The sequence below is a fragment of the Aethalodelphis obliquidens genome, unplaced genomic scaffold (genome assembly GCF_003676395.1).
Source record: "Aethalodelphis obliquidens isolate GAN/ISIS:26980383/991018 unplaced genomic scaffold, ASM367639v1 scaffold111, whole genome shotgun sequence".
In the NCBI taxonomy this organism is placed as follows: domain Eukaryota; kingdom Metazoa; phylum Chordata; class Mammalia; order Artiodactyla; family Delphinidae; genus Aethalodelphis; species Aethalodelphis obliquidens.
This window is the reverse complement of record NW_020838055.1, coordinates 392,597-419,453: the sequence shown is the minus strand read 5'-3', so window position 1 is coordinate 419,453 and position 26,857 is coordinate 392,597. Positions and strand designations below refer to the sequence as shown.

Genomic DNA, 26,857 nt, shown 5'->3' with positions numbered 1-26,857 from the left:
CTGAGTTCTTTGCGGACTCCCTTAACAGCTTTGAGTTTTATTTGAATCACTGAAACTTTACTTCTCTACCCTTTGTTCATTTTCCTTACCTCTTGCACCTTGCTCTGCACTCTCTTTGATTAATACAAAAGCCTGCGTGTTAGGAATTTCCAGGAATAGGAGTCTCCATTTCTTCATTCTTTTCTTCCCTTAGTGTAAAAACAAGCTTTTTCCCTGCTTACCTCACTAGGTAAAGCAAACTCACTAGAAATGACCTCGAGGTACGAGAGTAATAAATAATTCCAACTTGACATTTATTTCCATGCTTTTGCGACCTTTCAAAAAAATAAGTCCTGAGGCAGCCATGTAAATTCTTATCTGAGCTGTCACATTTCAGACATTGATTCAGATCTTCTGGGAACAACTTGAAGTCTTCCATTATGAAGGCCAACCCCAAGATTCTTGCTACTGTATGGCCTGTTTTTCAATAAAAATGCCCCAACTGTGATAATCAAGCCACTGAAGGTGTAGATAGGCTTATCATCTATGATTTTTCCCCTTACCTACTCCTTCCCCTTTTCCGATCAATGCTTCTGGACTTCCCTTTAAAAAGCCACCCCTCACCCCAACTCTGAGCCATTTAGTCTTGTGAACTTGACTCCACCCCTCATACCCCAGGTCTGAGGTCTGGCTTAATCCAGTCCAGTTATTCCATCCCCTGACCACAAAGACGGTTGAGGCAGGCACATTATCTAAGCTGGACTAACCAGACGAAAGCATAGGACTTCTGCTGGGAACACTAGAACCCAGATTCTTTTTGCTGCTGTGTGGAAAGAAAAATCTCAGTAATTGCAGCAGCCATCCCAGAACGAGATGGATGAGTCTGCTAAGAATGAAGGCAGGACGCTAAGAGAGGCATTGGGTCCTGGTGCTACAGAAGGATCTGCCAGATCAAGCCCTACCTGAAGCCAGCTGTCTCAGAATCTTCTTCCCAACTAGGCCTCAACTTTGGCACTTCTGTGTCTATCTTTGCATGGCCCAATCATAGGTTGGCTTAGCCAGACTCTCCTCTTACCCTTGATGTTTCCTATTGGTAATTTTCTATCCACTGACCCTCACTCTGCTCCTTGGCTATAAATTCCCACTTTTCTTTGTTATATTCAGAGCTAAGCCTAATCTTTCTCCCCTACTGCAAAACCCCATTGCAGTAGTCCCTATACCTATAGTAAAAGTCTCCCTGAATAAAGTCTGCCTCACTATTTTAACTAGTGTCATGGATAATTTTTTCTTTAATAGTTCTTGCTGACCTGAAAGTTAAGCCTAGCACTGGTGGGTCAAAAGACTCATAATGATCTTTGCAAAGCCAGTGTCCAAGAGATCAGTAACCAAGAAAATGGGAGTAGATGCCTTTCTGAAGAGCAGTCTTGGCCTTGAGTGGCCTGGAGCAAAATCAGTACATATTTTCCTAGGTGCCTGATATAAAAAAGTACCCGTTTTTGGCATCCCTTCCAGGATACAAAGTTTGCTGAAAGTGACCTCTTTTGTTGACTTTTAAAATTTTATGTCTCCCCCACCCTGCTGCCATGCCTTGCGGTTCTTGAGTGTGTAGGAAAAAACCCACTTGGAGTGACTCACACCACAATTATCCTTGGACACAGAGACAGACCTTGGGATTAAGCTTTTGATCTGTTCATTACAGGGGAGAAAAAAATCCTTTCCACTGCTGCAAATCTCCTTAGGCTTTGTGATTACTTCTAGAAAAAGATAATCTTATTTGAAGAAATACTGAATGTATAAAACAGTACTGAGTTACACTGAAGACCTGAAGATATTCAGAATTTGTTATTTTTAGTCTAAGAGTGGGTTATGGGTTACTTATATTTATTTGCAAATGTATAAAATGTATCTTGTCCATCTTTTGGTGATATCTGCAATTTTAGTAAATAAATGTTAGTAAGATCTTATAGGTCCTATATCCCTGCCATTAATTTGGTGTTTAGTCAGACCATCTCTGGCATCTCTTGTATTCTTGTAGAGGTAATTAGCCCTTGAATTTATGTGTATATGTCTTCTCTTCCCAAGTAGACAATAAATTAATTAAGTCAAGGATCACACTCCTCTGATCCTTGATCAGCAGCATAGTCTTGTACACAGAGGACAGCAAGTTGTGTGTCAGTCCCAACGATCTAGTTTACTGTGTTACAGTCCAAACTGTACAGCAGATAAATAGAGAAAGTACAGGCCTCAGTTTCCTACCCTGCCCAACCTGTGACATGTAGGAGTCGTGTATGGAAAGAATTTAAAAAGTGCCAGGCATGCAGAGGGAGTGTAGGAAGTGGTGGGCTGGTACTAGCAGTAACAATGATGTAACTGCCCTGTAATTACATCATTACGTGGCTGGAAGGACTTGCTGGCATACCCTTAACCTGACAGTGGCTTCCCAGTGGCTGGTGATGAACACACTCCAAGTAGAGAGGATGGCGCCAAATAGTCTCCTTTTCCTACTCATCCCCTTGCAGAACAACCAGACTGTGTCTGAGGAGCACCCTAGAGTTCCTTCTTTCTAGTGTCTTCTCTTTTCTCTCCCTCCTCACTCCCTGCGGTCCTTATTACCCATCATGTCCCTCCTCCTCACCCACAGAGTTTCCAGATCTTTAAGACAAACCAGGCTTTCTCTTCCTAATGTTGGTTGCTTTTCATAGCAGTTCATGTTCTTATGCTGAATGACCTCCTTCCCACCAGGGTAGAAGATGAAAAGAATAAAGGGGGAAAAGGGACCGAAAATCCTGCATGGCCAAACAATAACAACGATAAAATCATCATCGTCATCATTGTCACCATCATCATCATGATCTGAATTCTCTACCTGGAGCCCAGAGCGAAAGGAGGGAAGGAGGGGGATGGAAGAAAGAGGAGCTGCACTGAGTTCAAGTGCTTGACCACGGGAGGAGAAAGAAGAGAAAAAAGGGAAACATCTATCTATGAAACAGAAACAGACTCACAGACATAGAGAACAGACTTGTGGTTGCCAAGGGGGAGAGGGGTGGGGACAGGATGGAGTGGGAGTTTGGGGTTAGCAAATGCAAACTATTACATATAAAATGGATAAACAACAAGGTCCTACTGTATAGCACAGGGAACTATATTCAATATCCTGAGATAAACCATAATGAAAAAGAATACAAAAAATAATGTATATATATGTATAACTGAATCACTTTGCTGTACAACAGAAATTAATACATTGTAAATCAACTACACTTCAATTTTAAAAATCTAAAAAAAAAGGAAAGGAAGAGGAGAGGGAACAGGAAGAAGAAGAGGAAGACAAGAAAGAGAAAGAGGAGAAGTTGGAGGAAGGAGAGAAGGAGGAGGAGATTGAGGAGAAGTACATGGAAGAACAAGTGGGAGCCTTGGGATGGGGCAGGCAATAAGATACTATCCCTGGCTCTTGGCCCAGGGTAGCAAATACCATTCTAGAGTCTGCAAAGGGTTGAAAACAGAAGATGACACCTCAGTGCAGTTTATGAGTCAACTGAACTATTCTGCAGCCATTTAAATCTGGACACCCTGTCCCCAAAAAGAGAAGGAGGATGCTGAAAGCCTTCAATTACAGAACCCTTGTTACAGGCCAGGTACTGTGCCAAGCTGGGTGGCGGCAAGCAAGCTGTTTCTCCTCTCTAGTCTTTAGGCTCTTCATCTGTAAATAGACAGAGGTGGTGCCTACCTCATAGATTTGTTGTAAGGATTGAGAGAGAGAACGCATATAAAGTGGTTAATGGCAGCCCCTTAGGGGCGGTGGTGCTGCTTCTTACAGGAGGTGTGCATGGGACAGGTAGGGAAACCTTTCCAGTGTGTAGATCCCATAAAGGCGTAGGCTACTTAGTGCTGATAAATTGCAAAGAGGTATATATTCAATCCTCTTCTTTTGGTTCAGTCCCCACATCATCTCCAAGGTATGAAACAGGGACATTGTCCAGGTTAGTTAAACCTCTGTTCTCAAACATGTACATGCATATGAATCACCCAACAATCATAAAGTCTGGGGTGTGCCTGAGGTTCTACATTTCTAGCAGGCTCCCAGGAGATGCTGATACTGCCAGCCCATGCACTGCACTGTAAGTGGTAAAGAGCTAACCAATAGCTTTGGTGTGACAGTGTCAATTGAAACATGAAAGCAATGCAGAAACCAGACAAGATACATGACCACAGATTTACTTCCTAATACTTATTCTCTTAATTTGGGGAGCAAACTCTCATCTGAATGAGTGGGAAGGAAGGAAGGAAGGAAGGAAGGAAGGAAGGAAGGAAGGAAGGAAGGAAGGGAGATGAAATGAAAGTGAATTACTGCTAAGGCCATACAGTAAAAGACAGTAAGAGTTAACAGAATTTTGCCAAATAGAGATTGGTCCTATTGAACTTACTTGAATAAATACAACTAAATCATTTGAAATCAACCAACTGTTCATCAAATGGAAGCTGCCAAAGTACTTGGAAAAGATATTTTTTTGAGTGTTTAACATCTCTCCACCTGAGTCTTGTTTACACATTAAATTTGCTCAGCAGCTCCAAAGGCAAAGACCAATCCCTATCAAAATAACCATATTTCCTTCTGAATTGAACTAATCACGTATGAACAATTCAATTCAACTCATCAAACAACATCTGAACATCCTGTATGTACTGAGCGCCACCTTCGGTCCTGGAGAGGAAGAGAAGAAAGGCACTGAACACACGCTCTCAGGAGCTCAGGGTGTAATGGTGGACACAGACAATGGAGCCCTGCCATCATCTATGATGCTGGTCAGCACAGGGACTGCAGCACACAGAGGAGGGACACATCTCTCAGCCTGGAGAGGAAGGAGAGGGCACAGTGGGTAGGGATAAGTCAGGAAAGGCATCCTGGAGGAGGTGATTTGAGCTCTGTCCTGCTTGTGTGAGTGGAAAACAGCTTCGGGATGTTCATTCTTCAAGTCCCCAACATGGGACCTAGGAAGATGGATAGGCCTCTGTCCTCCCTAGTCATGAATTGCTGGCTGGCAAGTCTTCAGTTCCTTGGCTTCTTTGCCACCCCATACCCTACCCACCACCACAGCCAATAGGCGGCAGAGACAGTGGTCCTGAGCAAAAAGAATCTCCAGGTATTACACTAATGTATGCAGTAGCATCCCATTAGCATCTTTGCCAGCAGAAAGCACATAAATAATTCATTGGTTCTGCTCTAGAATATCTGATAGACTGGTCCAAACTCCCTCGCAGAAAGGGGAAGCCTCAGGAGCTGTGGGAGGGCTCTGATGGAGCAGGAGCTCTCAGGCTGGAAAGTCTTCACGCATGGACCCACAGTGCTGCTCTGATGGAAGAGAACAAAGCGATGCATCACTTTCCTTTTACCCAAGAAGGAGACCCCTTTTCTCCTATAAATGAGACCCTCTAAAAGAGTGGAAGCCGACCAGGGGTGACCCACTTACGAAACAGAATAAAGATTCACTGTCAGCAAGCTCGCAATAACCCCAGATCAGCCCTTTACAAGGCTCCAGATGTGCTATACGGAAACTGATCCATGGCCAAATTAGAAGTTCTGCAACACAGAGACCTTTTAAGCATTGTTTGATAATTAGTTTTCCCAAACATAATTGACCATGGAAACATTTTTTTTAATAGCTGAGGACTTATTAACATTCATCAAAAACTAGTATTCCATAGATGGCAGAGTTGCAGTTAGAGTCAAAGACCTCAAGATCTGCTGCAGAATTCCTTCTCGTGGATTTCCCTGGTGGTCCAGTGGTAAAGAATCCACCTTACAAGGCAGGGGATGCGGGTTCAACCTCTGGTCAGGGAACTAAGATCCCACATGCCGTGGGGCAACTAAGCCTACGTGCCACAACTACTGAGCTCGCACGCCTCAACTAGAGCCCGCGTGCCGCAAATTACAGAGCCCACGCACCCTGGAGCCTGTGCGCCACAACTAGAGAAGAGAAAAAACCCTCACGCCGCAACTAGAGAGAAACCCTCACACCACAGTGAAGAGCCCACGTGCTGCAACAAAAGATCATGCATGCCTCAGCGAAGATCCTGCATGCTGCAACTAAGACCCGACACAGCCAAAAATTAAATAAATAAATAAATAAATAATAAATCTTAAAAAGAATTCCTTCTTGCTCAGGGGAGGTCAGTCTTTGTTCTATTCAGACCTTCTACTGATTGGATGAGGCCCACCCCATTATGGAGGGCAATCTAATGTATTCAAAGTCCACTGATTTAAACGTTACTCTCATCTGAAAAACACCTTCAGAGAAACATCCAGAATAATGTTTGACCAAACATCCGGGCATCCGGGCACTGACACACAACATGAACCATCACACAGCCCTATTTAGTGTCATGTCACTCTATGCGCCATCAGCTAAGCTTGACTGGAGCTGGAGGACCAAACCTTCCCAGCTGGCTCACTCCCATGGCTGGTAAGTTAGCGCTGCCTATGGGCTGGGAGCTCAGCTGGGCTGTTGGGAGAAAGGTGCAGGGCCAGGTTTCTCTCTACATGGGCTTCTCCATGGGGTCGACTGGGCTTCCTCCAGCAGGATAGAGGTGTTCTAGAACTTATTACAACCCACCCTCTGCTCAAGTTATTTACATTTAGCCCACATGCAAAATATACTAACCCCCCCCACCCCCAAGTCTCATCCCTTTACCACATCTGGCTTGAGGATCAGAAGCTTATCATCGACATAGGTTCAGGTGTGGATGAAGCTTGAGTTCAAAGAGACAGCCACAAAACATTCCGCCCACTGAGAAGGCAGTGTATGTGCCCTCCCCTGAATCTGGGGACAGGGACCTCTGGTGATTATGCTGACAAATGGCAGATGGCAAAGTGACGCTGTGCTGGTTTCCAGGCCTGGGCCTTAAAAGACTGGTGCTTTCTGCTTTCTGTCTCTTGGAACACTTGCTCTGGACCCTGAGCTGTCATGCAATCCAATTACCCTGAGACCATCCTGCTGGAGAGGCCATGGTAGATGTTCCAGTCAACAGCCTTCCAACCACCCCGACAAGGCTCCAGCCATGTGAGTGAAGCCATCTTGGACCCTCCAGACCAGCCCGGACACCAGCTGAGTAGCCCTGAGTAACTCTGGTGGGCACCATAGGGGTAGATCTGCCCAGATTCCTGACCCACAAAATCATGTATTAAAATTGTTGTTGTTTTAAGCCACACCAAGAGATAACAGGAACAAACAGTATTTGACATCTTTTAGGTCACTAGTTTATAACTCTTGGTTTTATGTTTAATAGCAGAAACATCCTTTCCAATAACCTCTCACATGGAACCTATTACGTAAAGAGATCCAAGGAGCTACTTTGCTAAAAGTAAAACTCCCTCAACCTTCGTATCCCCATGGCTAAAGCACCTCTGAAAAAGGTACTCCTTGTTTTACAAAGACTATACTCAAGGTCCAAGGCTTAAATGGCTTGCTTTATGTCAGTAGTTCTCAAAGTGTGGTTCCTGGACCAGCAGCATCAATATCTTCTGGAAACTTGTCAGAAATACTAATTCCCAAGCCACGTCCCACATCTACCAAATCAGAAACTCTGGGGTGGGGCTCAGCCTTCTGTGTTTTTGTTTTGTTTTGTTTTATTTGCGGTACGCGGGCCTCTCACTGTTGTGGCCTCTCCCGTTGCGGAGCACAGGCTCCGGACGCGCAGGCTCAGCAGCCATGGCTCACGGGCCCAGCCGCTCGGCGGCATGTGGGATCTTCCTGGACCGAGGCACGAACCCGCGTCCCCTGCATCGGCAGGCGGACTCTCAACCACTGCGCCACCAGGGAAGCCCGCCTTCTATGTTTTAACAAGCCCTCCAGGAGATTCTGACACACGATAGAGTTTGGGAATCACTGCTCTGTATCACAGAATGAGGTAATTACCCAGCAAAACCTTGACTTGATCTGACCTGGGTTTGAATCCTGGACATTTCTCAGTTTTGTGACCGTAGGCGAGTTACTGTCTCAGCCTCAGTTTCCCTACCTGAAAAGAGAAGAGAGTAATAACTACTGTTGATACCCTCTTCCATTCTTTCTCTCTCCTCTGATGGTCCCAACCCTTCTGGGTGATGGAAAAGGAGAAAGGGCTCTAAGCCCCAGGTTAATGTGGTGACTCTGAGCCCTGCTGGTAGAGTGGGTGGCTGCCATTCCCTGAACCTGGGTTCTGGAGTTTCCTTCTAAGCAACCTTGACTAATCTGAAGAGCCAGGGAAGCAAGGAGGATATGCAACCAGTGAGATTTAATTTAAATTGAATGGCTTCACTAAAATTTCTGAGAGGAGCTTCAGGTGTCTCTGGCACATGAGTTCAAGTCCATCCCTGTACAGGAAACCCCATCTCTCCCTCTAGTCCTCATGCCTCTGTCTGAAACACCAGCCCAAGAGCCCTCTGCCCCTCCTGGACTCCTCCCCAGACCTCCCTGCAAGATGAAGCAAGCCAGACCACAGCTGGTTCTGCCTCTAATGACTATTTTCTTCATTTGCCTGTTTTCCCTTCTGTTTCATCATTATGTCAATACCAGAAGGAGAAGGTTGTCAGGGCAACCTAGAGTGGAGGCGAGAAGTTCATCCTTGACCAAGACCTTAAGTCTGCTTGGTTAAATACCCACTGAGTTCTTGGCTGCCCTCTGTTTTCTGGAAGCAAGAATGTAAAAATTCAACATTTTCTGCTTTTCTCCTCTTTTCTCTCCCTCTAATCATCTTAATCTCTCTCTTCTTCTCTCAAGTCAGCCTGACCTGTGTACATTCTCCGGAATTTACTAGCTTTAACTCCTTCTCTTTCCACTAACTAACCTTGATACTCTTTTCTACCTGAATCAATACATTGAGACCCTCCAGTACCCTGTCTGATGGGTACTGCACACAGCACCCCACCTCATATGCTGGCGGGGGAGGGATTAGATGTGGTCCAGCACCAGGAGGGCTGGGGGCATGTGGCAGACACATGGATGTTGGGCTGGTGGTATTACTGTTTTAGTAATCCCTGTCTCCCTGGCTGGCATTCTCTCCATTATAAAACTAGAATGTCAGTGCTCAGAGCTGCCACAATTGTGTTATGATAGCATTTAAAATGAAAGAATGGAGAGAAACATACCAGAATACAGACAGTGATTAAGTCTAAGAGATGAGGTAATTTTTATACTTTTCTGTATTTCCTGATTTTTTTTTTTTTTTTTTGCGGTACGCGAGCCTCTTACTGTTGTGGCCTCTCCCGTTGCGGAGCACAGGCTCCGGACGCGCAGGCTCAGCGGCCATGGCTCACGGGCCCAGCCGCTCCGCGGCATGTGGGATCTTCCCGGACCGGGGCACGAACCCGCGTCCCCTGCATCGGCAGGCGGACTTTCAACCACTGCACCACCAGGGAAGCCCTTTCCTGATTTTTTATAATGAGCATACATTACTTTTTTAACTTTCTTTTTGAAATAATTATATATTTACAAGAAATTGCAAAAATAGTACAGAGAGGTCTCATGTACCCTCCACCCAGGCATATATAACTTTTATAATAAAAAATTAAAACTAAAAATAATTTCTCCTATACACACAGGAGCCAGCTTGAGGGTTCCCAATGGCCAAATCTGAGATAATTTGAGCGATAAATAACCATAGTAATGGATTATAAACCATAGGGGAAAAAATCCATGAGTCCATACTGTTATAAATAAATACCTGAATAAGTAAATAAGAAGGAGAAGGGATAATTCTTCTTTAAAGTAAAATTCCGATTAATAAATGTAGAATGAATGATAGAGATAGGAAATCAGGAATAGGCAAACAACATGGAATAATTGTTGTCCAAAGGCATTATCAATGGATGCCAAATCAATGGGTAAAAGAAGGAAAAAAGAAGATATTTGCACAGTTTCAAAGTAGCTCAAGATAATTATTAATTACAAAGGAAAAAATAGAAACTGTGCAGATACCTACCACCTTAACCAAGTGATGAAAGTCAACAGCACCAGTAATAAGACATGTTGATATCACGTATCCCTTATATGATTCATAATATCACTTCTGGTGCTTTTGTCCAAAATGCATTACCTCAATCTAATCACGAGAAAATCTCAGACAAACCCAAATTGAGGGACATTCTACAAAATGCATACTCAGTACTCTTCAGAAGTGGCAAGGTCATAAAAGACAAGGCAAGACTGAGAAACTGTCCCAGATTAAAGGAGACATGACAATTAAATGTAATGTGGGATCCTGTGTGGAGTCTGAACTATAAAAGGAGATTGGTGGGAAAACTAATGAGCATATCATTAGCATTCTTGGTTGTAAGCAACATAAACCAACATGATTTGTTGGAAAACCATCAGTGTGGGGAGGAGGAGGCCAGATTTGAACCTAGGCATACTGGCTCCATAAGTCCAGCTCCTAACCACTTCATTTTGCTTCCTTCTGACAAATAAGCCTTTACCGAGACTTTGTGTTCCAGGCACTGGAGATATAAAATTAAACAAAGAATTGGTTCCTGAACTCAATTATTGCCAGCCATGTTGGTGTCCCCAGTCCCGAGCATAGTGCCAGACTCCTGGCAGGCGCTTAATAACTGGCAATCGAATGAATCAATGAACCAACGTGGTAGTGGCCCCCAATGATCCCCACTTCCTAATGCTGACTCTTCAGGTAGTCCCCTCCTGTACTGAATAGCGTTGTCCTGTGGGACCAATATAATATAGTGGAAGTGATGGTGTGCGATTTCTGAGGCTGGCTCATGAAAGACACTGTGGCTTCAACTTCCTTTTGTAGGATCACTTGCTCTGGGGCAGCCACATCACAGACACTCAAGCAGTCCAGGTTTACATGGCAAGAAACTAAAACCTCTTGCTAAGAGCCATGTGAGGGAACCATATTGGATGCAGATCCCTGAGTCCTGGTCAAGCCTTCAGATGACTGCAGCCCTGGCTGGCATCCTGACTTCAACATCATGAGAGACCTTGAGCCTAAACCACTCAGCTAAACTGTACCTAAATTCCTGATCCACCAAAACTGTGTGATAATAGTTATTATTGTTTTAGGTAGCTAAGTATTGGGGCAGTTTATTGCCCAGCAATAAATAACAAATACAGTCAGTGAATGAATGAAATGTCAGACCTATTCTTTCCCTGCTGTGTCTTGCCCTTATTATCATAGCATTGTCATAACATTTGATTGTTTACAAGCCTGTATCACCTGATGCCCTGAGGACAGAGATGGTCCGTGGTCTCTGGGTCCCCAGTGCCTGGTGCCATACCTGACATATGGCAAGTGCTCAATAAGTATTTGCGGAATGGATGAGTGCCAAGAGACAAATGGAGTCCTAAACCCATCTTTATCCAGAGTTCTCTAGCAGTCCTAAAAGTATTACTGCTGGGAAGGAAGAAAAGGGATAGAGTTTTATTGAGAACACTGAAGTCAGTAGGGTTCTTTTCTCCTGACTTCCAATCATCAATGTATTCCAAAAGTTTTGAATTTGAAACAGAAACAGAAGTATTTAGTAAGGAGATCAATGCCTTCCCTCCACTCACTTGGGTTGAGGAATGACACCTCCCTCTATGCCACAAAGGTATAAAATGACCCTTCTTAGGTCACCTCAGTGGGCCAACTTGTCACTGTTTTGCAAATAATACAATATATAGAAATTGATTATATATAAAATTTAAACTTTTCCCTCTACTTGGAAAGCAGCCATTAAAAATTATGAGAATGAAGATAACCTATGGAATGGGAGAAAATATTTGCAAATGATGTGACCAACAGGGATTGATTTCCAAAATACACAAACAGCTCATATAGTTCAATATCAAAAAAACCAAACAGCCCAATCAAAAAATGGGCAGAAGACCTAAACAGATATTTCTCCATAGAAGACATACAGAAGGCCAAAAGGCACATGAAAAGATGCTCAACATCACTAATCATTAGAGAAATGAAAATCAAAACTACAGTGAAGTATCACCTCACACCAGTCAGAATGGCCATCATCAAAAATCTACAAATAATAAATGCTGGAGAGGATGTGGGAAAAAAGGAATCCTCCTACACTGTTGGTGGGAATGTAAATTGGTGCAGCCACTATGGAGAACAGTATGGAGGTTCCTTAAAAAATAAAGTTACTATATGATCCAACAATCCTATTCCTGAACAAATATCCAGAAAAGATGAAAACTCTAATTCCAAAAGATAATGCACCCCAATGTTCAGAGCAGCACTATTTATAATAGCCAAGACATGGAAGCAACCAAAATGTCCATTAACAGTTGAATGGTTAAAGGGGATGTGGTACATGTATACAATGGACTCTTGCTCAACTATAAAAAAGAATGAAATAATGCCATTTGCAGCAACATGGATGGACCTAAAAATTATCATACTAAGTGAAGTAAGTCAGACAGAGAAAGACAAATACTATATGACATCACTTACACAGAGAATCTAAAATGTAATATAAATGAACCTACTTACAAAACAAACAGACTCACAGACATAGAAAACAAACTTACGGGTGCCAAAGGGGAAGTGGGGGAGGGATAAATTAGGAATTTGTGATTAAAAGCTACACACTACAATATATAAAATAGATGAACAACAAGGACCTACTGTATAGCATAGGGAACTACATTCAATATCTTGTAATAACCTGTAATGGAAAATAACCTGAAAAAGAATATATATATGTATGTATAATTGAATCGCTTTGTTGTACACCTGAAACATTGTAAATCAACTATATTTCAATTAAAAATTTTTGAGAACTATTGATCGATATGGAAAATATATAAAGTTCAGTGGGGAAAGCAAGGATAAAATTAGGTGGGCATCGCCAAGACTGTATTGGGCACCTCTTCAGATCTGCTTGGCCCTGCCTGTCTCTTAGTCCTGCCCACGCTGGGGTGACCAGTTCTGGGTCAACTCCGGCCAGCTTCTCACAGCTGCAACCTGACATTATGTGTCCCCTGCTATGCCGTTCACCCTGGGGCTTCTCTGTCAATGCCATCGCCTGGGACTTAGGGGAAACCCACTCAGCACCCATGCAAGGGCACCTCAGAAATGTGGGTGAGTTACCCCACGGGGAAAGCCTTTGACCGACCGACAGGGGTTGGGAGCCAAAGGAAAATGCTTCTCTCTTTCTCCCCCCACCCACGCAAGGTCTTCCTATGACTCCTCAGATGATCTTGGATCCAGCACCCAGGTGCACTCAGCTGTGGCCAGTTCCATAACACATTCTTGCCAGCTTCGCTCCCCATTTCTCGTTCCTCCTCCCTGAAATCATGTTCCTCAGTGAAATATTTGCACAGAAACCTTTGTCTCAGACTCTGCTTTCTGGGGAACCAAGCCAAGACAAGCATCACAACGTTCAAATAAAATGTATTTATAGGGACAGAGACTGCAAGGAAAAAGCACCAATATGATGGTATTGCTTGTGTTAGAGTTGGGGGGAAGGGATTATGAGTGGTTTTTTTATTTTCCCTATTTTAAACTTTTTCTTTTTTCTTTTTTTTGGCCGCGTGGCACGGCTTGCCGGATCTTAATTCCCCAACCAGGGACTGAACCTGGACCACAGCAGCGAAAGCGCTGAGTCCTAACCACTGGACAGCCAGGGAATTCCCCTAAACTTTTTCTTAAATGATGCATTACTTTTGTACACTTAAAAAACCATTTCCATTTTGGAAAAGAAAAAAAACAAAAAGAAGAAGTGCTTAATAAAACCAAAAAAAATGTGTTTATTATATTAAAATGTTAAACAGCCTATTAAATTGTTTTTAGAATATAATCACACAACTATGTAAAACAGATTTAAAATATTAAAAATTGTAGGGCTTCCCTGGTGGCGCAGTGGTTGAGAGTCTGCCTGCAGATGCAGGGGACACAGGTTCGTGCCCCGGTCCGGGAGGGTCCCACGTGCCGCGGAGCGGCTGGGCCCGTGAGCCATGGCCGCTGGGCCTGCGCGTCTGGAGCCCGTGCTCCGCAATGGGAGAGGCCACAACAGTGAGAGGCCCGCATACCGCAAAAAAAAATAAATAAATAAATTAAAAATTGTAAGTAAATGACAAAAAAATCATTTCTGTTTTGAAAGTCACTGTTGGAAATAGTATTGAACTAGACAGAAAACTGACAGGATGTCATTTGGAGACCTCTGCTCAGATGCTAATTGTCTTCCTTAACAGGCAGGGGCAAGGGAGAGGTGCTGGGAAGGCTTCCTCCTCTGTGAGGGGAATAGAGGCACTGGAGTTAATTGGCCAGAGTGATGCTAAGGAGAACCTGTCCTCTCTACCCTGCTGGTTGCTGAGTTTGACACGGAGTGTTTTTTAGCATTTTGACCAGCTGCAATTTTGGCATTTTCTTCTACTTAAAACATCTCTATTAATATTGGCATATTTAAACATCCCAGGAACCTTTGAAGCTCTTCTTTGGGAAAAGCTCTTCAGCTCTTATGGAGTCTCCTCATTCCACCTAGTCATTGGCCAAGGTTAGGGCTGGGGTCTCTGGGGGAATGAGGTAGGAGATAGGGGTTCTGGTGGGAGACAACCTAGGGGTTCTTATGGGTAGGAACAATCATGACAGCATCTTTTGGGGAGGAAAAAAGCACTGGATCCTGGAGGAAGCCAGGGTTGATGGAAGAAGGTCAGGAGCAGGGTAGGGTGGGGCAATGTCCCCTTTGGGCTATTCTGGAGTCTTAACAGCCCTCCATTTGATACTGGTCCTGGTAGGTAACACACTTGAGGCTGTCAATTCCAGTCAAAGAAGGGTGGTAGAAATCTGGAAATTTCAAGCTCCAAATCCCTTCCCTGCCTCTTTTTTTTTGCCATGCCACTTGGCTCGCTGGATCTCAGGTCCCCAACAGGGATTAAACCTGGGCCAAGGCAGTGAAAGCCCAGAATCCTAACCACTAGGCCACCAGGGAACTCCCTGCCTGCATTTTCCAGCAATGCTTCCAAAGTCACCTAAATGTGTCGGTTTTGCTTTTCATGCATTGATGTGGGAATTACCCCAGAGAATCCCTGGTATTCCAGAAAGCCAGATGACAGGGCTTGGGATAGCCTGTTGGGTACTCTCTGGGCTTCTCTTCACTTCAGGGGGGTAAGCCAGATCCCCCAGATAGTAAAATGTCAGCTTTAGAACATAGTCCCCAAGGGCCCAGCTTGTGCCTACAGCAACCCCTCCCCACCCCCAGGCCTTCAGAGTCTTTAAATGCACTTTCACAGTGCCCTGGAGGTGGCTGGGGTATCCATCCACATTACCACTCCCATTTTACAGAGGAAGAAACTGAGGCCAGAAGAAGTCAAGGGATTAGAAACACAGTAATATGTGCTAGAGCTCAAACCTGCCAACCCCTCTGGCCCCCACATTTAGTAGTCTTTTCGTTATACCCGCAGTCCAGCAGTTCTCAAACTTTTCCATCTCAGAACCCCTTTATACTCTTAAAAATTAGTGCAGACCCCAAAGAGCTTTTGTAAGCTCCTTGAGGGCAGGGATCAGCTTTCTCAGTTTTGTGTGCCCATCCCCTCCCCACAGAATTCACACACAGTAGGCGGTCAATTCTCATGACAGGATGAGAAAGAGAAGATGAAAGGAAAATGGAAGGAAAGACAACCCCAGGTCCAACCTGACTGTGGTGTTACCTACCCCACCATCACACCAGCTCGGCCTCTGGATGCCCCTGCCATAAACACTGCCCCTTCACGACTGTTCCACAGTGACCGACAGTTAGAGCCTGCAGGCCAGGAGGCGCTGCAGACATCAGCTGCGAATCATCAACATAGAACAGGCAACATTCATGAGCACATACTGTATGCCAGGCACTGTTCTATCACTTTACGGGGATGGGTTTTTTTTTCTTTTTTTTTTTTTTTTTTTGTACGCGGGCCTCTCACTGCCGCGGCGGCCTCTTCCGTTGCGGAGCACAGGCTCCGGGCACGCAGGCTCAGCGGCCATGGCTCACGGGCCCAGCCGCTCCACGGCATGTGGGATCCTCCCGGACCGGGGCACAAACCCGTGTCCCCTGCATCGGCAGGCGGACTCTCAACCACTGCGCCACCAGGGAAGCCCTACGGGGATGGTATTTAACCCCATTTCTCAGCTGCTATTATTTTTACGGATGAGGAAAACTAAGGCACAGAGAAGTTAACCTGTCCACAGTTACAAAATGAGTAAATGGAGGATCCAGGGTCTGCTCCAGATTCTGCTGGCTTAACCACTCCTCAGTGCTGCCTCTCATAGTGGGAAAGAGTAATCTGGAAAGGGCTGCCACAAGACAGGAGCACCTAAAGGGAGATGATGAGGCCTCAGCAAGAAAAAACAGCCAAGGAAGCAGCCCCCAGACCGCACTCACCCCTGCAATCACATATAAATATACCCAAGTCCATGGCGCGCAAGTAAATGTTTAACAACCAGCTCTCTGGAGCGGCAGGGACCAATTTGTAAGCATTTGCTCATTTCCGTGGTGTAAACATTCTCCCACCATGGCTGATTTCAAGAGACCAATAGTTTACCATCAGTTTACAAAATGCCTGAATATTTAACCATTGGCTCTTGTGAGCATGTATGGTCCAGCTCTGGCACACCACTGTACAAGCCAGCCCCGCAGCACTGATTTGGACCCTAGATACCCAGCAACACATAGGACGCTACGTGAATGACTGCCATGAGATGGACTATCAATGGCATTACACAGATGGCTACATAGCGGCTCAGAACACATAAATAATTTTCTCAGGGCCACAGAGCTAGAAAGAAACCAAGCAGGGATTCAGATTCAAGTCTCCAGACCCACACTGTCCAGGGCAGCAGCCATGAGCCACACGTGACTATTGAACACTTGACGTGGGGCTGGTCCAAACTGAGATATTGCTGTAAGTGTAAAATACACACCAGATTTTGAAGACTTCATAAGAGAAAAAATACCGTAAGATATCCCATTTATATATTTTTATATTGAATGTATGTTGAAATGATAATTTTGGATATGCTGGGTTAAATAAAATATATTTTGGAAATAGATTTTCTTTTCTTTTTTTCTAATGTAGCTACTAGAAAATTGAAAGTTAATATCTAACTCACGTTCTATTTTTATTAACATGACTACATTCCTGGTCTAGAGCTCTGCCTGCAAAGCACCAGGCATTTCCCATATCTGGGGATACCCAAATCCCTATAGGTCCCTGTGTAAGCGAGCGAACGCGCGCGCACACACACACACACAACCCGCTTGCGCAGGACAACTTACACTCTGCCTCCCCCACCCCCAACACTCACCACTCGTCCCACAGAGCCACTCAGGGTAACAGGACCCGGGGCCACAAAGACACACAACCCCCAAGACCAGCCACAGAGCACCTGCCTGAGGACATCATCCGCCCCCGCCCCGCCCCACACTGAACTTGAGGGAAAATGCTGTTCTAGAACATCGGCTGGGGGTGCCTCCCACCCACTTATCAGCAGCTCTCTGTCTGGCTGAGTGGCAGACGTGTGGCAGACGGCACCTCTACCTGTAGCATCAGTCTCTTTGAGGGAGTTCTTCTGAGAGAAGGATGTTTGCCTTGGTGTTGAAATATTACTGCCTGTGAATCTGAGCTGCAGGGCGGGCCCTTGAGTAATGAGAGCAATGGCTGAGGTGTCCAACATGAAGGTGGCTTCTATTTGGACCCGGCTTTTCCCAAGCTATCTTCTTCCTGAACCTTCTGGCTTGAATTTTTCCTGATAGCGGGCGCCCAGGACAGAGGGTGTCATATCAGAAGCCCACCGCTGCCTGCTTCTCAGTGAATTTGCACACCCTTGTGCCTGTGTGTGAGGAAAGCAGGAAGATCAACACACTTTCTATGAGGCTCCTCTCTACCTCACCCACGAGCATACTTGTTCAGCACGCTGCTGGCTGTGCTCTGGCCTCACCACACTGGCTCACTAATTCTTAGGGCGATTTCCAAGTTCACAGTCATTGAGCCTCTCCAAAGGGTTTTGTTTTTCCTCCCTTAAGCAGAAAACAGCAGACCTCTGGCCCAGGTGACATTAATCCCACAATCACATGAAGGTAATTATTCCAAAGGCAGACTTTAGATTCCATAAAAAGTCAGGGCCACAGCCCCCAGGCCAGCCCAGCAAGACTCGGCTTCCAGAGGTCTCCACGGCCCCTGGTATCCATCACAACAACCAGTCAGGGCTTATAAAGGCTCATCATGAAAAGCAGGTAGGCTCTGGAGATGTAGCCTTCCTGCTCTTAATTGCTTAATTAGGTGGAATATAGCCTGCTGGATTCAAATCAGATGAGCTTCTGCATACACAGCTGACTACAGAAGGCTCAGGGCTGGGGGGGGGGGGCAAGGCAACATGGAAGATTCTAGAACCTGTCTTACCATGGGATGAGGCCTAGGTTAGAAGGGAGGTGAGGCTCTTGTCTCTCACTGCCATCAGTTAGTTTTGACACCTGGACACACAGATGTCCCTCTAGGCCTTGGTTCCTTCCTCAGTAAAATAAGATGGTGGTGAGTCGGCCTTCCTCAGGCTCTGCAATATCAGGGCTGCAAGTAGCAGAAAACCGCAGTTCAAACCGGATTGTCATTTGTTATTTCACACAAAAGGCAGAAGACAGTGCGCCTGAGGCAAGGTACAATCAGCAGCTCAATGTCATCTAAGACCCAGGTTCCTTCTCTGCAAGGTAGCTGTGGCCCCTCCAGGTGAACTTCCCAACTCCTGCGGTGAGACAGCAAGAGGGCCTGTCTCGCCTCCTGAAGAGAAGGAAGCCTTTCCCAAAGGCTCCTCCCAGAGACCTCCCCTCACATCTCATTGGAGGAACTTCATCACATGCCCACTCCTGAGCCAATCAGTGGTAAGGAACATTGGACAACCTGGATTGGTTCTGTTAATAAGGTGGAAGGTGGGGAATGGATGGTAAATGGGCAACCTACAGTGTCTGCTACAGATACCACTTACATTTAAATGGAAAACAGAACAGGTCTGGTCTTGTCCCCCTTCCCACCTGACCCCCTCCCGCCTTCCTCCATTTCTCTTGTCTTCCTTTTCATTCCTTTTTTTTTGGCTGCCCCACATGCAAGTTGCAGGATCTTAGTTCCCTGACAATGAACTGAAGCCAGGCCATGGCAGTGAAAGTGTGAATTCCTAACCACTGGACTGCCTGGGAATTCCCTTTTTTATCCTCTTAATCTCTATTCCAGTTATAACTGGAGGGAATATAAACCAAATCAAACTGGCTTAAGACTTAAAAATATATATATTGGCTCATATAACTGAAAAGTTCAAGAGGAGATTGACACAGCTTGATCCAGGGGTTTCAGTGGTATCATCAAGGAGGGCTGGACCTTTCCTCCTCTTCATTGCCAGCTCTGTGCCAGCTTATTTCTCAGGCCAGCTCCTTCTCTCTGTCCCTTATTTAGTTGATATGGCCGTTGGCAACTCAAAGCTTCCACAGTCCCCAGCTCAAGGCTCTGGAAGGACAATGTTCCAGTTAATAGGAACCATCATCCAGTTAATAGATATTGCTATATTAAAAAGTCACTCCAAAGCTTAGTGGTATAAAACAACTGTTTCTTATGCTTATGGAGTCTATGCACCAAGGATTCAGACAGGGCATGGCAGGGTTGGCTGTTCTCTGCTCCACTATGTCTGGGGTCTCAGCTGGTATCTTAGTGTGCTTGGATTACCATAACAAAATACCATAGATTGGGTAACTTAAACAACAGAAATTTATTTTCCTACAGTCTGGAGGCTGCAAGTCCAAAATCAGGGTACCGGCACAGTCAGGTTCTGGTGCAGGTTTCTTCCTGGCTTGCAGACAGCTGCCTTCTATGTGATCAGAAGGTCTTTTCTTAGCACGTGCTTGCAACAGCTCTCTGGTGTCTCTTCTTGTGAGGGCACTAGTCCCATCATGAGGCCACCACCTTCATGACCTCATCTGACACTAATGACCTCCCAAAGCCCCCATCTCCAAATACCATCACATTAGGGATTAGGGTTTCAACATATGAATTTGGGGGTATAACATTCAATCCATAACAGCTGGTGAGACTCAAATGGCTGGGAGCTGGTATCATCTAAGTGCTTTTTCACTCCATGTCTAGCACAAGGGGTGGGATGACTCAAATGACTAAGGGCTCATATTCCCTCCCCTCTCCTCCCCTCCCCTCCCCTTCCCTCCTTCCTCTCCTCTCCTCTATTCTACTGTCTGGTGGTTCAAGGCTGTAAGAGCAAGTGTTTCAACAAACAAGACAGAAGCCACATGTCAACTGGTGTTACTTACATCATATTCTGTGCTCAAAGCAGTTATGATCCTGCCCAAATTCAAGGGGAAAGTCATGGGCTACAATTCTAAGGCAGGAGTATCACAGAATTTGTGGCCATGACTTAAAACCACCACAAGGGTTCCCTGTCTCTCCCAGAGAGCTTATGATCCCAGGAGAGGTGACTGATTGGTCCTGCTGGTGTCCCAGGGCCACCTCTGGACCAATCACCATCAGCACATGGATGTGTCTGTCTTAAGTGACCAGTCTTGGGTATAAGCTCCAATTTGTGCCATTTGATGGACATGTGACATTGGAGGGAGAGGGCTTAGCTGACGAGTACTTGTAGGCCAGCAGGAACCTTTGAGTTCATGGCTAGAGTCTACTATCCTTAAAATGATGAAATGTACAGATTCTTTTCCACCATTTCACATTGGTAAAAATCGAGAAAGAAGGATAGCTAAAGGCAAATAACAAATAACATTAAAAGTGCGCCCAGGCAGGCCCCTGGTGAGGCCCTGGTTCCACCTCTGCTACCCTTCCCTGCCTTTCTGCTCGTTTGCACCTGAGCCAGCCTTCAAGGTACAGCTACAGCTAACCCCCTCCTGACACCACCCCTGATCGACACAGACTATGGAAGTTTCCTCCTTCCCCGAGCGAATGCACTACACATCATCGTCCATCCCTGGTCTCTGCATTTATCTTCTCCATCCCGTCTCTCCCAGAGCCCACCTGCAAACTTGGCATCTCCACCCTCGGCAAGGATTCTCCCCTGAAACAGGAGGAGCTTAAGGAATTCCCAGGATTCTGTATTAAGTTACTTTGGTTGCCAGTCCAGCTCTGATAACTGGGTTCCTAACTTGTGCCCCACAATAATGACATCCAACGTTTCCAAGCTCTGTCTACATGCTTTACATGTGTATTCCCATTTCATAGTAAAAACAATTCTAGCACTGTTTTCCCGTTTTACAGAGGCAGCAGAAGCACAGAGAAGGTAAGTAACCTGCGCCCCCTCAAAGGAGAGAACATAGATTCTACCTCTTGATGTGGAGGTGGCAAACTTTGGAAGACCGTGTGGCATCCACTTTTAGAAAATACAATCTACCACACCATGCTCTCCTTCTTAAAAATTGCTTTTTATTTTCAAATAATTGTGAAGATTTGCAAAGATGGTACAGAAAATTCTGTGTGCTCTTCCCCTAGGTCCCTCTGTTGTTAACATCTTACATAACCATGAGTCATTTATCATGGCACATACAGTCACTAGGTCTCCATGGCTTCCTCTGATCTGGGCAGTTTCTCTCTCTTTCATTATCTTTCACAACAGTGTTACTTTGGCAGAGGACTGGGTCAGGCATACACTCTCATTTTGATAAACACACAAATCTCACATCCTGCTTTAATAATGTATAAAATTTAAAAAGTAAAATTCCATGACCACAAAGCCGCTATCATATTGTATGCTTTCTCCACTATATATGACCGTATAGAGGTTGTGATTTTGTCATCCTAGGGATGTGGGTCCTCTTTCTTATATGGAAAACTATTCATTGGCTGATCTGAGCCTCACTTTCCACATTTGATAATAAATGAGGGGGTGGGGTGGGCTAGAGGATCTCCAAGCTCTGCCCAGCTCTAAAAGTTGATCCCACAAAATCAATTACGTGAACTTAAAATAGATTTTTCAATACTCAATTCTTAGTCAAATTTCTACATTGATTTTAAGGTAATTAAAGAATATTAAATAAGTTTCTTATAAAGCCTGAGATCTAAATTTTCCCTGTCTCTGGGCGTTCTTCTCACTCTCCCTTCACCCCACCAGACTCAAGGCTCGGGGAGGGCAGGGTGGACCTCAGGATTCATCATGCCCCAGCACTCAGCTGAGCAGCCAGCCTCAGTCAGCACTCAGGACATTTGATGGATGAATGAAATCACTTGCAGATGGACGGCCCCATTTGCCTCCTTGTTGCTCTGTTTCTGTTACGAGTTCACTAACTTCTATAACACGTACATTTTTTTTTTCCTCCCAAATTACACATTCAAGTCCTCCAGGGCAGCAGCCTGGGGTACTATTCCCTTTATCCCTCCCATACTGTGCCCACTGTATCTACCTCGGAGGGTAGTCGATGAATATTGTGGGCATCAGCACAACCGGGTCTGGGCGCATCTGAGTGAAAGAATTTGTCATTCATTCATTCAACAAATATTTACTGGACACCTAATATATGCCAGGGCTTTTCTAGGTACTAAGGCATATTCTCTTGGGGATAGGATGGCCAATCTCTTGGATAAGATGACATTTGAGCAGGGCTCTGAAAACTTCCCACCCACTGATGGCTAAATGTATCGGAAAGATAAAATGAGGTATAAATCATACTAAGGCAAAGTGTCTGCATTAAAAAATCAACAACAGAATACTTTATTCCTGGTGAAATACAGGATAGGTTTTGCTTCATTTTGCTGCAAGGTCTTGGGTTATTTTGTTTTGTTTTTCACTCAAGTGGCCCATCAGGAAGAAAAGTCTGGGGGCAATGACAGCCTAGAAATGCAATAAAGGTAGAATGGGGTGTTTGGGTTTAGATTCCATCTACTTTAGAGCAAGACAATTAGGCCCAGCATTTGGAGGTGGGGCTTGGAGGCTCACTGTAGTGCCAAATTTGATTTGAGTAGCTCACCCTGCCCTGCCCTCCTTGAAACTGAAGGATGCCATTTGGAAGTCACTGGACAGTAAGAGACGCCCCAGTTCTTCTAGAAACCTTACCCTCTTCCAGTTCTACACCCCCTGGTCAAATCACCTGTCAACCACACCCTGAAACTGCTGACCCTCCCTTGGTTTCCGGGCACGTAGGGACACCATACTTCTGAATTCTCCATCCTGGAGAGGCTCTCATTTCTCTTGTCTCTCTCTTTTAAAGAAAGAAACCCATTTCCTTTCAAATGGGATCCAACAGTTTAAGAAAAAAAATCTATTGAACTTTGTTTTTTCCTCTGGTCTCTTGGTAAGGCGGATTTGGGTTTTGATTCTGTCAAAATGAGAAATTTGCCTTGTTCTGTAAAATCAGAGATTGGAAGCATTTCTCTTTTCTTTTTCTTTCTTTCCTTTTTTAAGCCCTCAGGGGCACGGACTGACAAGGAAGCTGCATCTGACTCTGGACACCTCAAACACAGCCAGCGGTGCTCTATCGCCCAGGAGCCCATCCCTGGGTGCTGGGTTTCAGCGTCATATCGTACCGCAAATGCCAGGAGGCACCACTCACATCCTCATCCATGATGAGGCAACATTGTGCCTGACAGATAAGAGGAAGCTCCCTCTTGATGAGGCACTGCCACCCCAAAGGCCTAGGGTGTTTAATGGAAGGAACCAGCAGAGATCCTGCCTCTAAACTGCCTTGTGACCTTGAGCAGGTCACTGAGCATCTCCGACCTGTGTCTCAACTGTAAAATATGAGGTTTTAACAGGTGAGTCTTTTGTGACATAGTGGTCCTTTTTCGACTGATGCTGACACAGCAAAAGGCCACTATGCTCAAGGTCCCGTATTAACCAAACTCAGTTGACCCTGAGTCAACTGAGGGTAAAACATAAAGTATTTTTCCCCAACTCCAAGAAGTACAAAGCTTTTCTTTTTCCTGTTTTTCTTTTTGTGGGGGGGAGGGTGGCAGTAGCTACAAAAATGACATTTTGCAGTTTAAATAGAAAGAATGAGGAAATGAAAGAGAGTCCTGGAGGCAGGTCAGGGGTGAAAGATACATTTTCAAACATAGCAAAGGTGACCGATGGTTGCTTTGCAAAGGTGACCTTTGTCAAAGGTGACAGTTGTTTGCTTGCTGGTATCTTCTTGGGGAACCCCATCTTGCCCTCTGGAGATGCTCTGGTGGGACAGTCAGTCAAGGTTCCCTGCCTACTGAGACATGGGGCCAGTAAGCGTCCCAGGCTAGTCCAGTAACTCTGCTTCCCAGGAAGATGGATAGTGGACCCAGTGCCAAGCCCAGGGGGCCAGCGGGAAGGGCTCCACTCAGGGCATTGCTGCCCTGAAGAGGCTATCTATTCCTTCCTGCTGTCTACATGCTCCTGTCTTCCCGAGACCCAGATGTTCAACTTTGTCTTCAATTTGGTGTCACCCCATGCCCTTCCACTAAATTCCAACTTTCATCTAAGTTAGTCAGAGTCAGATTCCGTTGCTTGCAACCAAGAACTCTAGATCTAATGGACATTTTATTTCTCCTCTCCTTCTTCCAAACTTTTCTGAAAACACAAAGAAGGAAGGAAGGGAGGGAGGGAGATATCAGTGTTTTTAAAATGTGTTTTAGCCACAGAGCCCTTTTTCTCTAATTAGATCTAATGTGGACTCTACCTAAGACAGATAAAAGCAGGGCTCCTTGTCCTCCTCCTACCTGTTCTGATTCAGCTTCCCCAGATCTGCTTCCTCAGAATCCAGAAATCTCAGCCACCATTTCCTCTGTTAATACCTACCTGCGAGAAGTTAAGGTTCCTTGGGGAGAGGGGCCAAGGAGAGAGAGGTAGTAACAGCAGCATTCATGGAACACCACCTGTGCTCTAGGCACAGCTGGGAGCTTCATACATGCTGTTCTAGTTACTATAACAAGCCTGTAAGGTGGGTTCTGTTCTGTTATTATCATTTGCAGAGGAAACTCAGGAGATCCAGCAATTGGCTGGAAGGCACATAGATACAAGTGACAGAGCTGAGATGTGAACCCCGGTCTCTTGTGACCTAACACAGGCAGATGGTCCCCCACTGTTATGGGGTATACAGTATGCCTCTCCCACACCTGCATGTCCATACCACCAGCAGTTCCTGCCCCCAGAGCCTTTGCCTTACTCAAATGCTTCTATCAATGGAAGTGTCAAAATTCAATAAAGTATTGAACAAAAGAACAATGATTATATGAAAGGAGTACAGTTTAAAGGTTAAGAATACAGGGTCTGGCATCAGATGGGCCTGGGTGAATCCCAACTTTACTGCTCACCGGCTCTGTGATGTTGAGCAAGCCACAGGACCTCTCTGTGCCTCATTTTCCTCACCTGGAAAATAGGAGATAATAATATTTCCTATTGTGATAAGCAGAATAATGGCCCCAAAGATGTCCACATACTAATTCCCTAATCCCTGGAACCTGTGAATATGTTACATTATTTGGGAAAAGAGAAGTAAGGTTGCTAATCACCTGGACTTTAAAATAAAGAGATTATTTTGGATTATCTGGGTGAGGCCAATGTAGTCACAAGGATCCTTACATGTGAAAGAGGGAGGCAGGAGAGTCAATGTCACAGTAATGAGATGTCGGAAAGACTTGCTGGCTTTGAAGATGGAAGGGGACCATGACCAAGGAGTGTAGACAGCTTCTAGAAGCTGGAAAAGAGAATGATTTCTCCCCAGAGCCTCCAGCAAGGAATGCAGCTCCGCTGACATCAATCCTTGATTTAAGCCCAGTGAGACTCATCTCAGACTTCTGACCTATGGAACTATAAGAAAATAAATGTATTATTTTAAGACATTAAATTTATGGCAATTTGTTACAGCAGCAAGAGAAAACTAATACACGCCACTGAGAGGGTTGTGAGGATTATTAGCGATGCTACTGGATATGCAGGAACACAGGGAAGCTGTGTCTCCTCATTGGTTGGTGTGCAGAGCTGGGAACTATCGAGAGTGGTGGTAAGCTGTGCCCTGACCATCCCTGTCCACCCTCCCACTCTTGCACCTTCATGCCTTAATTATGTTGGAATGTTTCTTTATAATCACACACCCGATGACTCCCTTCGTCACGCTGAATTCTAAATTGCACTTGAAGTAGCTTGTACAATGTGTGTCTTCTGATTAGCTTCTTTCTGAGCTCCAAAATGAGGGTAATCAGAGTGGAGGACAGACCTTACTGTGTACCCTGGGATGGAGGAGAGGGCAGGGGATCTCTCCATTGCAATTTTCTAATAAGACTTGAAGAGCTTTTTAAGAGCCGGCTCACCTCACTCTGCAGGCCTGTGGTCATCCTGCCTCCCATCCCCTCCAGAAACGCAAGCTCTCAGACTTACCCTTCCAGGTTCCGATGCAGCTGCCTTTAGTCCCTCCTTCACTGTGGTCTCTCCTCCTCTGAGATTGTAGTTTGTTCTGGAGACTAGGAAAGTGATTATAACCCAGCTGTCAGTCATACCCAGCCAACCCCTGAGATCTAGATCAGCTTGACTCAAACTCCCCCACTGTGTGGACTATGGAGCCCGAAGCCCCCTCAAAAATTTCTGAGGATTTTCAAATGGGGTCTGGCTCTCCTGTGGTCACGTCTTCCCAGTGAAAGATTTATAAGAAAGCTAATGAAGCTTAAATTCCAGGGCCGTTCCCTTGTGGGAGGCCCTAGCAAAGTGTTCACGTGGTCATATGTTTTGGTAAAATTTGCAAAAGGTTGATATTTTTATATTATTTTTCTTTAAGGGCATCTCACCAAACTGTATGAGCTTCAGATTCCATGAACTTTGGATCTGCCCCTGCATTTAGCTCCCTGTCTGTATGCCACAGTGCATTCACCCTCACACAAGATTCAGCCCTTTGTTTTCCTCCAAAAGGTGTCAAGGTATTGCTGAATGTGGTAGACCTCTCTACTGTGTGTGTGTGTGTGGGTGTGGGTGT

At 45.2% G+C, this 26,857-nt stretch overlaps 1 protein-coding gene across 10 annotated transcripts in view; it reads right to left on the bottom strand.

Annotated features, from left to right (window-relative positions):
• The window catches only part of LARS2 (leucyl-tRNA synthetase 2, mitochondrial), a 269,549-nt gene that overhangs the window by 167,582 nt on the left and 75,110 nt on the right, over nucleotides 1-26,857 (bottom strand). For 6 of the 10 annotated variants that reach the window (XM_027097029.1, XM_027097025.1, XM_027097014.1 and 3 more), the window contains 2 exons: nucleotides 26,269-26,351; nucleotides 25,206-25,260 (listed from right to left, as the gene is read on the bottom strand). The exons of 1 other annotated variant lie outside the window; for it this stretch is intronic. The gene's annotated coding sequence lies outside the window, so the exon portion shown is untranslated. Of the gene's footprint in view, nucleotides 1-18,338; nucleotides 18,504-25,205; nucleotides 25,261-25,473; nucleotides 25,702-26,268; nucleotides 26,352-26,857 lie in introns of all 10 variants that reach the window. 3 more of the 10 variants (XM_027097018.1, XM_027097016.1, XM_027097015.1) reach the window with 3 other exon arrangements.